General features: G+C 36.1%; 1 long non-coding RNA gene across 1 annotated transcript in view; it reads left to right on the top strand.

Annotated features, from left to right (window-relative positions):
* The first annotated feature begins 5,278 nt into the window (after positions 1 to 5,278).
* Positions 5,279 to 13,387, top strand: part of LOC149654955 (uncharacterized) — a 547,559-nt gene continuing 539,450 nt past the window's right edge. Inside the window, exon 1 of the long non-coding RNA XR_016370302.1 lies at positions 5,279 to 5,494. This is a non-coding gene — a long non-coding RNA (uncharacterized LOC149654955). The remainder of the gene's footprint in view (positions 5,495 to 13,387) is intronic.

Below are 13,387 nucleotides of genomic sequence, written 5' to 3' on the forward strand. Positions count from 1 at the left end.
GTTAATTTATATGTACAATCCGTTAGTAAATTATTAATATATATTACAATCCGTTAAATAACGTTTAACAAGTCAATAAAGTTAATTTAATATAACAAAATTATTAACTGATCTTGATGCCGGTAACCCTCCAACTGCCCTGGTTCCCGGGCTACCTTTGAATTATATCCCCTCGGGCCTCCGGGGATCAGCCAATCCGAGGGCGAGCAGACGACAGGTCCAAGGTTCAGCTTTCTGGGCCGGCTAGCGGGGAACTCTGGAATCAGTGTAACTTGCTCCCTCAAGTGGTGAACCCTGGTAACGGGCTCCCCGTTACATCCTCACTACGTAACATGGGCTCCGTGGCTTAGTGGTTAAAGCGCCTGTCTTGTAAACACGAGATCATGAGTTCGATTCTCGTCGGACCCTCGTTGTTATGATGCTTGAACTAGTTTTCGTAGCTATTAAATTTTGAAAAACTAAAAATAATAGTTGCTTGAGATGTGCACATATGCAAAAAATATGGTAAAACTACAAACGAGTTGATTTTGTATTCAGCATTAGTCTCACTACTTAACATGGGCTCCGTGGCCACGGGACCACCTCTGATAGAACAAAACCAAAGTTTCATAGATTATAGAAGGCTTCTTGGACCATTCTTGAGTGCGACGTGCAATATTGCATACCCTCTTAATTTTATATAACATTCAAATACTTTCCGAAAGTTCAATGTACATTGAAAACTGAAATAGTTGAGAATGTGTCCGAGTCGGGACCACCTCTGATAGTACAAAACCAAAGTTGCATAGATTTTCGAACGCTTCTCAGACCATTCTTGAGTGCGACGTGCAATATTGCATACCCTCTTAATTTTATATAACATTCAAAAATTTCCAAAGTTCAATGTTTATTGAAAACTAAAATAGTTGAGAATGTGTCCGAGTCAGGACCACCTCTGATAGAACAAAACCAAAGTTGCATAGATTTTTGAAGGCTTCTTTGACCATTCTTGAGTACAACGTGCAATATTGCATACCCCCTTTATTTTATATAACATTCAAATATTTTCCAAAAGTTCAATGTTTATTGAAAACTGAAATAGTTGAGAATGTGCCCGAGTCGGGACCACCTCTGATAGAACAAAACCAAAGTTGCATAGATTTTCGAAGGCTTCTTAGACCATTCTTGAGTGCGACGTGCAATATTGCATACCCCCTTTATTTTATATAACATTCGAATATTTTCCAAAAGTTCAATGTTTATTGAAAACTGAAATAGTTGAGAATCTGTCCGAGTCGGGACCACCTCAGATAGAACAAACCAAAGTTGCATAGATTTTGGAACGCTTCTCAGACCATTCTTGAGCTCAACGTGCAATATATGTATCTGTAACTGTATATCCTCTTAATTTTATATAACATTTGAATATTTTGCAAAAGTTCATGTACATTGAAAACTGAAATAGTTGAAAATGTGTACGAGTCGGGACCAGCTCTGATAGAACAAAACCAAAGTTTCATAGACTTTCGAAGGCTTCATGTACCTTTCTTGAGTGCGACGTGCAATATTGCATACCCTCTTAATTTTATATAACATTCAAATATTTTCCAAAGTTCAATGTTTATTGAAAACTGAAATAGTTGAGAATGTGTCCGAGTCGGGACTACCTCTGATAGAACAAAACCAAAGTTGCATAGATTTTCGAACGCTTCTTAGACCATTCTTGAGCTCGACGTGCAATATTGCATACCCTCCTAACCGGGACCTGCTCTCATGGGGCGTGATTGGTTTTTTCCAATTTTAATGTCATCGCAAAACCAGACATTAAAGTGGAACCAACCGTCATCCAACACGTAGCTGCCCCAGACGCAGCGCTCACTGCTCTGGTAGAAAAACATGCCAATCCCTTTTCGACAGGCATAGGACGTCTAAAGGGTCATCAAGTCAAATTAATCATTCGCTCTGACGCCCCCACGCCGCCGTTTTTAAAGGCTAGGTCTATACCGTTCCACTTGAAAGACTTAGTTGAAAACGAAATCACGAGACTAGAGAAAGAAGGAATAATCAGTCCCATTAGTCACGCCGACTACGCTACGCCCATAGTTCCAGTTTTAAAAAAGGATGCAAAAACAGAACGCCTTGCAACTCAAAACAAACTAGAACCAATCACAGAACGCCTTGCAACTCAAAACAAACTAGAACCAATCGTCTCCTCACAATCGACAACTGAAGGAACCCTAGTTTACACTCGCAACTACGGAAAAGGTACCAAATGGATAAATGGACAAATCACAAAACCCATTGGAACCATGATGTACCGAATTCGAACCGAGGACGGTCATATAATTCAACGACATAGAAACCAAATTCGTTTCCGTACAAACATTGCCGAAGATCCGTCCGACCAGCCACTGCTGCCTCAACAAACCATACCTACGATCCCCGCCATATCTACTTTCCGCTGCCAAACTCCTAGAAATCCGGGATTCGTTAAACAACCACTTCCACAAATGACTGCCAATGCATCACCTACACAATCGGCAGCTCGTGCCTCAATTCCTACCCCTGATCAAAACACGCCCGCCGACAGAAGTCCTCAGACGACGACCCCAACAATCACGGGTTTCCAAGCAGCCGCCGGAACCTCCCTCGCCGAACCACGACGTTCGCAACGTGCACGAAAAATCCGCGTACCATTTGATGTATAACTTTTTCTCTAAACGGGGAAGGTGATGTAGGGTCATATCAGTTTGAAACCCGTTTATATTTCGCGCCTCATCCTAACCCTGACAATGTCATAGATGGCAGCACCAGCGCATAAAAAACATTACCTCCAACCTAGCTAAAACCAACAGAGCGCTCCTCAGTCAGCGCGCAAATAAGATACCTTTTTCTTTGTAACAACCAACAGTATTAAATCATTCATGTTTAACAAACGGCTTTATTAATTAAACTAATACCTTCACCCCAACCACTCCAACATTTACATTTTCCGCTTAATCCTGCATTACAAGAGCAATGAATAGTGAATTCATCTTCACCTTTCAATTTACGATTATTTGATGAAGGTAAGCCCCTAGAAGATGACTAGTTAGAATGAAAAAATTAGAAGCACCTTGCGCAAGATAACTTAAATAAATTAAAAACCAATTTCTTGTGCAATTGAAAAAAACGTTATTTTCAAATTTATTTAAGATAACTAGTTATTATTATTTATTGAACATTTTAAGAAAAGCTTTACGATTGTCAAGCCTTGGTCTTCTCTACAAGTTTGTATAAAACTTGCAGCCACTGCCACATAATACGACGTGTTTGCACTTATGTATCTGTTCTCCTTCTATTTGACATCGTTTTCAATCCCTTCGTTGTAATTCGCCTATATATAAATTTCAAATAATGTTACCTTAAACTTGTCAACATTTAAAATTCTTAATTCTTCAATTGCGCTAGGTCGATAAACAAATTATATACCCCGTTGAAACGGCCATTTTGAAAACATTACAGCGCCCCTATCAAAGAACTTGGCCCCTATCAACGCCTACGATATTTATATATTTATTTTTATATATATAATTTTTTCGAATTTTAAATGTTTAAAATCATCTCTTCAAAAGTCAACATTTTAATATCTGTTACTTCAGGCAATTAATTTATAAACTTATCCCTTACTTTTTCTAATCTTTGTCTGCAAAGACAGTTTCTATTAATAAGAATATAGGGTTAACAGTTGAGGGGTAGACAACTGGCCTGTTTCAAACACATAAAGGTTATATTTCTCCCAAAGCAATATCAATAAACTTTTGGTAATATACACTTAATTTCCTGTTTTTTCCCCGCTAACTGATTTCACGTGTCCAAGGCACATTCCTATTGGATGTAAAATGTCATCTGCTTTACCATATACATATTCTCTATGCTTGGAATACTGGTTTAATAATTCGTAAATTTTTACTTCAAAAAAAGAGAGATATAATAACGTAGGTGAAACGTCTAAGATTCTCTAACGCTGTCAAAAATAGGAAAATGGACTGAAATAACGCGTGTAGTCAATTCTGCCGTCGTTCTCGAACTAGCTCTCAGTAAGTCTCTAGTGTTACGAAGTATAGGTAGTGTCATACTTATGAAACACATCTTATAAACTTATGATGATACTTTTAGATATATGAGGCGCTTGTACTGTATCCCATTTTGACGTCACCATGGTTCAAGCGTCAAGCCAATGGTATCGTTCCTTTCAACCGAATTCCCAATGGACCGAAATCCCATTCGACCGAATATCCCGCAATGGTTTTAGATTTCCAGCCCAATGGCTATATTCCCGATGGACCGAAATCCCAATCGTCCGAATATGCCCCTAAAATATACATGAATATAATTTGAAACACTGTAGCCGTCAGCGATTCAGTAGTGTAGTGGATACGATGTTGGACTGCGAAGCGATAGGTTATTGGTTCGAATCTCCGAAAGGTATGTTAATAATATTAAAAGTAAATGTTTCATGATACTAATTAAAACGCTCACTTTCATTCCTTTCAAGGCAAGAGATACATAGAATTAATAAATAATAAACAAATTGTGCTTAAAATGAAGTACAGTCTTAATGGTAGTTCCATCAATGTCTTTAAATTTTAAATTAAAATTTTAATATTTTGGTTTCGGGTTGGGTTGGGTTAGGTTAGGTTAGATTAGGTTAGGTTAGATTAGCTTAGGTTAGATTAGGTTAGGTTAGGTTTGGTTAGGTTAGGTTAGGTTAGGTTAGGTTAGCATAGGTTAGGTTAGGTTAGCATAGGTTAGGATAGGTTAGGTTAGGTTAGGTTAGGTTAGGTTAGCTTAGGTTAGGTTAGGTTAGCTTAGGTTAGTTTAGGTTTGGTTTGGTTCCAATAATTCGTTGACACCTTTTCCAAAAAATGCTCCTTTTAATTAGCTACCACCTTTTCCAAAATATTATACCTTTAAATAGCTACCACCTTTTCCAAAACATTCTCCTATTAATTAGCTGCAACCTTTTCCAAAACATTCTCTTACTAATTAGCTACCACATTTTCCAAAATATTCTCCTTTTAACTAGCTACCACCTTTTCCAAAATATTCTCCTTTTAATTAGCTACCACCTTTTCCAAAACATTCTCCTATTAATTAGCTGCCACCTTTTCCAAAATATTCTCCTATTAATTAGCTGCAACCTTTTCCAAAACATTCTCCTACTAATTAGCTGCCACATTTTCCAAAATATTCTCCTTTTAATTAGCTACCACCTTTTCTAAAATATTCTCCTATTAATTAGACGCCACCTTTTCCAAAAGATTTTCCTATTAATTAGCTGCCACCTTTTCCAAAATATTCTCCTATTAATTAGCTGCCACCTTTTCCAAAATATTCTCCAATTAATTATCTGACATCTTTTCCAAAATATTTCTATTATTGCTAATAAATTGTTCGTGGTAAGAGGCGGGCTTTTAATACTCATATAAATAATCTTTTTACCTCCAAACAAGGTTGGGTTGGGTTAGGTTAGGTTAGGTTACGTTTGGTTAGGTTAGGTTAGGTTACGTTTGGTTAGGTTAGGTTAGGTTAGGTTAGGCTAGGGTAGGTGAGGTTCGCCGTAATTAAAACGTAGTTAAAATAAGTGCAGTAATACATTTTCAACTCACATTTATTTTAACAATAAGAAGTTGTGAAATTAAAAATATATTTAATGGAAAACCACACAGTATGTCTTCTTCCAGTTCAATAGAATTTCGGTCCAATGGGACTATAATAAAACCGCACCTTTGGCTACGTTCGGTCGAATGGGACCCCAAAAAAAAAACCCCTTCTGTCGAATGGGAATTCGGTTCAATGGGACCAAAGCAAGCCAATTGGGGTTGAAAACTTGCTCAGTCGCGTTGAATCTGGCGATAAAGAACTTGAGAGTTATTTAGCTACTTTCTTGGGTCATATTCGAGGAACTAAGGACTACTGGTATAAAGTCCTAAGAAGCGTTTTAGCGATGATTTGGAAATTTGGTCTTCCACACTCGCTTTTGACTTTTAATCCGGCCGAATACGATGATATGGAACTGCACGATCACTTGAGAAAAAAGAATTCAGATGTTCCAGGAGTAAAGTCGACGACGGTGGCTGAATTGTTGAATTTTGACCCACTTAGCGTCAATTTGCACTTTCACAACAAAGTGCGGTCGCTGTTAAACAACTTTGTCTTGTGTAAGCAAAATCCAGTTCTTGGCATGATAGAACATCATTTTGGTGGGTTGAATACCAATATCGAGGTTTACCTCACTACCACATGCTTGTTAGTTTTCGGAATACTTCTAAATTAACAAACATTTATTAAATGAGAAACTTACCTGTTTTTTGCTTTTTAAATAATTAAGTCTAAGTATTGTACTTTAACTAACTAAAAATTAATTTTGCCAAATGCGAACGCGGTGACAGACAGACACACACACAGACACGTCTAGTGTAATACCTCTCCGTGACGTCATCGTCACTCGGAGAGGTAAAAGGTAGTTCAGATTAACAAGCAATAGTAAACGAAATTATAACAACTTTATTTTTTTACATTTGGCTTGGGAATATTCATAAAAGGTTACAAATTTTAAAACATTAAAATTAACAAACAAAAGCAGTCTCTTACTAAACTTTTTCCAGAAACTAAAACTTTTTAATGTATTCTTTGCAACAATTAAAAATTCAATTCGAAATGATTATTCTGTAAGGAAATGATTTAAAATTCTTACAGGGTTTCTCCCCCCCCCCCCATCCAATGGTTTGCTGGTAGAACCAAAGTACAGTGGGCTATGTGGCCAATATAGAGTGGAAAATGTCAAAGAACTTTTACGACTCAAAATTTCCCCATAAACACACCCATTGTACATCGGTCTTACCACTTTATTTGGAAATAATACATTACTTATATTTACATTACCATAAGTTTATAATGCCTCTAAGTAGAGAAATGGATGCTACTGCTATGGCAGTAGTGTTTGTCTGGCTCCCTTTAATGAAACCCTATACTCTCTCCGTATCATTTATCACCTCAACTTCAATACAAAATTGTACTGTCACCCTAGCGTTTCTTTTATCCCTTTTAGAATGTTTCAGGACTGAAACCGCCTCTATCTCACGAGAGAGAGAGGGATTTGGGGTTGCTTAAGTAAATTTCGTTCCCCCTAATGCCTGCTTAGACGAAACGTAAAAATCTCCTTTATTCCGTTGGATGATTTAGTATTCGTCTCGACCGCTTGGTGGCTGCACCGCGACAGAAATTTCAAAATTTTCTCTCTTCTTCCTAGGGTAAGAGAACTTGAAAATAATATCCAAGATCTTAGGATATTCCACAATATTGGTAATAGATTCTTAAATTTTAAAATGAATTAAGTTCGAAAAATTTAAAAATAAAACACCTTAGTTTGCAATAAGAAACCAGGAAGTAAACAAAAACCATTTATATTATAACCACTCCAAGTATTACATGCTTCTTCTGGGGACCTGTGTCGGAAATTAGTACGGTAAGAGGACTTTAAAATCATACCCAGATCTTAGGATATTCCACGATATTGGTAATAGGTTCTTAAATTTCAATATAAATTATGATTGAAAAACTTAGGTAGTATATAAAACGAAACATAGTTCTTTATAACAAGCTTATAAGCAAAACGTTGTTAAAAATGAAAAAACCAAAACTTTAGTATGCAATAAGAATAATCGAAGTAACCAAAAACAATTTAGATTATATCCACTCCAGGTATCATCAAAAGTCCGTAGGACTTCGTAGAAAAAGTGGGTTACAGCATCTCAAAAATACCTTTCTCCATACATTTTATGACGTTTCTCGAGCAGACGACTAAAAATCGACTGCTTTAACGCCATTGGTTTGATCCTATTCGGTCACGAGTTTTGCTCAGCCAATCGCGATCAGTAGAAATTACGACATTAGGAAGTAGTTCGCGGTCCTCGCGGGGTCGGCACTCGGCTGCTTCAAGTTCAATAGCTTTAGAAATTAGAAACGTTGGAATTGGATTTTTCAACTAAGTTAACTTTAATAAGGTTTGTTTTTATTAACAATTATGTAGATCGGTATTTGACGCAAGGTCTATTTATAAGGAAATATGTCTCGAATATATAAGTAAATAAACAGTTAATGCGACGTTTTTATTAAGCCTTGGACGATAGACTATATTTACAATCTAACATTCTAACTCCATTTGTGCTGAAGATAATTACTAGGTGATTATTGACATTAAACTTTCATGCTGTACAAATAGAAAATATCTTAAAATGCCGCGTAAAAAACCCCCCGCTTCGTTAAGTTCCGTTGTTCATCCGAAGCATGAAGCTACGCAATGCAACTTTTATCTTAAGTACACCCTAACAAAATCAACGCAAACTTCCCAAAGTGACACTGACAACCCAAATTGTTTGAATGCTGAAGTTCAGAAGGAACATTTTGTAGCTACAGAATCACTGTAAGCCCTTGATGAACCAAACATTTACGTTAAACATGTTCATACTCAGTGCGACTTTTTCTTGGAGGCTTTATGTATCGAAAAATATAAAACTCCAACTATTTCCTCATCAAATAAGCACTCAGAAGATAAAATCAGTCAAACTGACACACTAAAAAGGAAAAGAGATGAACAGGTTGATGAGGATGAGGATGATACGTTTAGTTTTTTGTATTCTGAGAGTAAGGCAATTAAGAGATTGAAAGCATTTGGCTACGAGAGACAAAATGAATCTGTATTAAAAAGAATAGGAGATCACATTATGAGGTTGAAACTGCGTAAGTAATTAGTTAATTAGTTTATAAAATTTCAATGAACAAATTAAAAGTGGGTAAAATTTTTTTAGCGGGAATCTCAGTTAACAGCCAGAGTAGAAATGATGAATTATTCCAGTTGGAGATAGTGAAAGAAAATAGTTGGATATTATTGGATGGTTTCTACGACATGCCAGTCAAACTCATATTTTCTTCATCGGGCCGGATGCTAACAAGAACTCACTTTAAACCAACTTCTCATGAAACTGCTTATGATGCAGACCAAAACAAACTAAATTTTGAATTAATTAACACAGCTGTGTTAGATTTGGCTAAACCAAAGATATTTTGCCCAGGAATACCTGAGGTAAATCATGAATTATTTCAACGGACAAATCTAAACCTCGTTTTCAGTCAAGCTTTTGAAACCTTGCTTTTGCCTGTGCGTGAGTTTTCGAAAAATATAGATTTTTCAGTCAGCTCACTTCAATTTCTATTTAAATGCCTATATTTTTATTTAAATCAAATTTACATTTAAATTCCAATCAAAATTGATATTTAAATTCCAATCAAAATTGATATTTTTGATATTTAAATTCCATATTTAAATTAAATTTACGGGTCGAAATTTTCGCTTTTGCCTTTAGCATTGATTTTTCAGTCAAAAGCTTGTGTTTTTCGCTAAAAAAAGCCTGATTGAGAATGTGACTTAAAAATATTAATTAATATTTATCTGTTCACTATCAGGCGGACTGTGGTCTCTCGATGATAAAGAATCTCGAAAAAATTCAATATCCCTGCAAAAGGTTTCAGTCAGTTCACTGTCCCATTATGCATACGCATATAGAAAGGCGTTAGGGAGTGGAATTGTAATTTTTACGGCTAACCGCGATGCCTACGTGAGTGGAGGGGCTGACAAAAAAGGGGAAACAAACCGGGTCTTTTCGGCTGGTCATGACGTAAAAGCTGAAATATAACGCAAGTATCGCCCTCCCGAAGTCGGAACGATTTCGTCTGGTCGACCTGTGTGACAACTTACAACAGAATTCAATTACATAAGATTAGTCGCATTTAGTCAACGAAAATATTAAAATGAGAAAGAAATACTGCGTGTATCCTGAATAAATAATGCCATTAAATATTTGAACTTACTTTGGCTATTGTAAACGTACCTTTATCAATCTTCCTCTGTTGTGCCTTAGTTGGCTTTTTACAATTCATTTTGCAATACGTGTGGTCCATTATAATTTCTAATTCAATTGAATGTTTACCGTCATTACGTACGTACGCGAGAATGAAGAACGGGTGAAACATGATTTCCCTATCAGAGTAAAGTGTGCCCCCACGTGGAAATATAATTTCAAAAATATCGGACGCGTGTAGCACATTTTTTGGAGAGAGAGGGCGCCAAATTATGTATATAAAAACGTCGTCATCACAACGGTGACGCCGTCTCAAAAAAGACCCGGTTTCGACCCCCTTTCTTAACACCCCCCTGTAGTTATAGGCATCACGGTTCTCCAGCAATATATGCCCTGATTTCGACTCCTCCCCTTTTTCCTCCTTGGCATACGCCACCAACAAATGTTCCTAGGGATTTACTTGAAGACAAAATATATCAATGTTCTATGTGCCGCTACCTTAATCGGTGAGAATTCATAGATTCTGATTGAAATATCTTAAATATTTAATTATTTTTCATTACGTAGCTGTATATTGGATCAAATGAAGAAAAAGGAAGCTGTTACTCCGCGAACTAAGTTGAAACGAACGGTGGCTTCATCGAGATGCAAAATAAGTACGCTAACACCAAAGTCCCTCAAGAAAAGGATTTATGAAAATCGCAGGGTTCGAGGCACCTTGTTGAGAAAGATTAGAGAGCTTGAAAAAAAGTTAAATGAATCTAGTCTACAATTAAGTGATGATCAGAACAAACAAATGTGTGGTATTATAAAGGAAATTAATTCAAAGGGAGGAAAAGATCTTCAAGGCGTTTTTAAAGAAGCCACCGCCCAGAACAAGATGTTAGGCTTGGCACTTAGAAAAGCATGGAAATCAGACAGCGAATGCAGCAGCTTCTTCAAAGATCAAGAAAAAAACATTAATGGATCAAAGGGAAACCGTTGGAGTCTATTAACGTATCGAGTTGCTTTAAGCGTTTATTCAAGGTCTCCCGCGTCTTATGAAGCATTATCTTCCTTTAATATACTGAAGCTACCAAGTGTACACACAATGCGAAAGAAAATTAGAGAGATACCGAGCAAGGAAGGGCTTGATTTGAAACATTTGAAAGCTGAAGCTAAGCGGTTTGAAAATTATATTGAAAATTCTTTCAAGCCTAAATTACAGCCATGGTAAAAGAGCTCTACAAACAAGCAAATTTCTCATGACAGCCCAGAATGCCGAATCTTCTTATAGAAAGGTTGAATTAAATGTTGTATAGGCCTAAATATAAAAAAAAAACATTCCAAATAATGTACGTATGAAATAAAAGTTTATAATAATTTGGTAGCACAAGACCATTTATTGAAATTAATTTTAATATCACAAATGCTGATGTAATATTTCAAAGTACTACTGGTCTGCAGGGTTTCCTACAACAATTTCTTGTTATTTCTCAAGGTAATTTTTGTACTGTTTCTTAAAATAATTTTTTGCGCAACTTTTCTACTTTGTTTAGTTCTTTCTTTGACTGCGACCTTGTTGCGGGCGTAACATTAGAAACTTTTTTAATGAGATCCTCTTTGACTAACGCTTTCTGACTTCCTTTCTTTTTGACTTGAGGATTCTTACCACTTCCATTGCTTTCACCCTTTTTGACTAGAGGCTTGTTATCACTTTTATTTATCACAATTTTGGATTTATTTTTTAGGACAGCCAATTTTTTGGCATAAAAATTAAATATCACTAAATTAAATATTATGCAAAAGTTCAATGTACATTGAACACTGAAATAGTTGAAAATGTGTACGAGTCGGGACCACCTCTGGTAGAACAAAACCAAAGATGCATAGATTTTCGAAGGCTTCTTGTACCATTCTTGAGTGCGACGTGCAATATTGCTTACCCTCTTAATTTTATATAACATTCAAATATTTTCCGAAAGTTCAATGTACATTGAAAACTGAAATAGTTAAGATTATGTCCGAGTCGGGACCACCTCTGATATAATAAAACCAAAGTTGCATAGATTTTCGAACGCTTCTCAGACCATTCTTGAGCTCGACGTGCAATATATGTATCTGTAACTGTATATCCTCTTAATTTTATGTAACATTTAAGTATTTTGCAAAAGTTCAATGTACATTGAAAACTGAAATAGTTGAAAATGTGTACGAGTCGGGACCACCTCTGATATAATAAAACGAAAGTTGCATAAGTTTTCGAACGCTTCTCAGACCATTCTTGAGCTCGACGTGCAATATTGCATACCCTCCTAATTTTATATTACATTCAAATATTTTCCAAAAGTTCAATGTTTATTGAAAATTGAAATAGTTGAGAATGTGTCCGAGTCGGGACCACCTCTGATAAAATAAAACCAAAGTTGCATAAATTTTCGAACGCTTCTCAGACCATTCTTGAGCTCGACGTGCAATATTGCATACCCTCCTTATTTTATATTACATTCAAATATTTTCCAAAAGTTGAATGTTTATTGAAAGCTGAAATATTTGAGAATTTGTCCGAGTCGGGAACACCTCTGATAGAACAAAACTAGAGTTGCATAGATTTTCGAAGGCTTCTTGTACCATTCTTGAGTGCGACGCGCAATATTGCATACCCTCTTAATTTTATATAACCTTCAAATATTTTCCAAAGTTCAATGTTTATTGAAAACTGAAATAGTTGAGAATGTTTCCGAGTCGGGACCACCTCTGATAGAATAAAACCAAAGTTGCATAGAGTTTAGGACGCTTCCTAGACCATTCTTGAGCTCGACGTGCAATATATGTATCTGTTACTGTATACCCTCTTCATTTTATAAAACATTTAAATATTTTGCAAAAGTTCAATGTACATTGAAAACTGATATAGTTGAAAATGTGTCCGAGTCGGGACCACCTCTGATAGAACAAAACCAAAGTTGCCTAGATTTTCGAAAGCCTCTTGTACCATTTTTGAGCTCGACGTGCAATATTGCATACCCTCCTTATTTTATATTACATTCAAATATTTTCCAAAAGTTGAATGTTTATTGAAAGCTGAAATATTTGAGAATTTGTCCGAGTCGGGAACACCTCTGATAGAACAAAACTAGAGTTGCATAGATTTTCGAAGGCTTCTTGTACCATTCTTGAGTGCGACGCGCAATATTGCATACCCTCTTAATTTTATATAACCTTCAAATATTTTCCAAAGTTCAATGTTTATTGAAAACTGAAATAGTTGAGAATGTGTCCGAGTCGGGACCACCTCTGATAAAATAAAACCAAAGTTGCCTAGATTTTCGAAAGCTTCTTGTACCATTTTTGAGTACGACGTGCAATATTGCATACCCTCCTAATTTTATATAACATTCAAATATTTTCCAAAAGTTCAATGTTTATTGAAAACTGAAATAGTTGAGAATGTTTCCGAGTCGGGACCACCTCTGATAGAATAAAACCAAAGTTGCATAGAGTTTAGGACGCTTCCTAGACCATTC

The sequence above is a fragment of the Phalangium opilio genome, unplaced genomic scaffold (assembly GCF_054372755.1).
Source record: "Phalangium opilio isolate 3A_F unplaced genomic scaffold, DU_Popi_V2 ptg000078l_1, whole genome shotgun sequence".
Lineage (NCBI taxonomy): Eukaryota > Metazoa > Arthropoda > Arachnida > Opiliones > Phalangiidae > Phalangium > Phalangium opilio.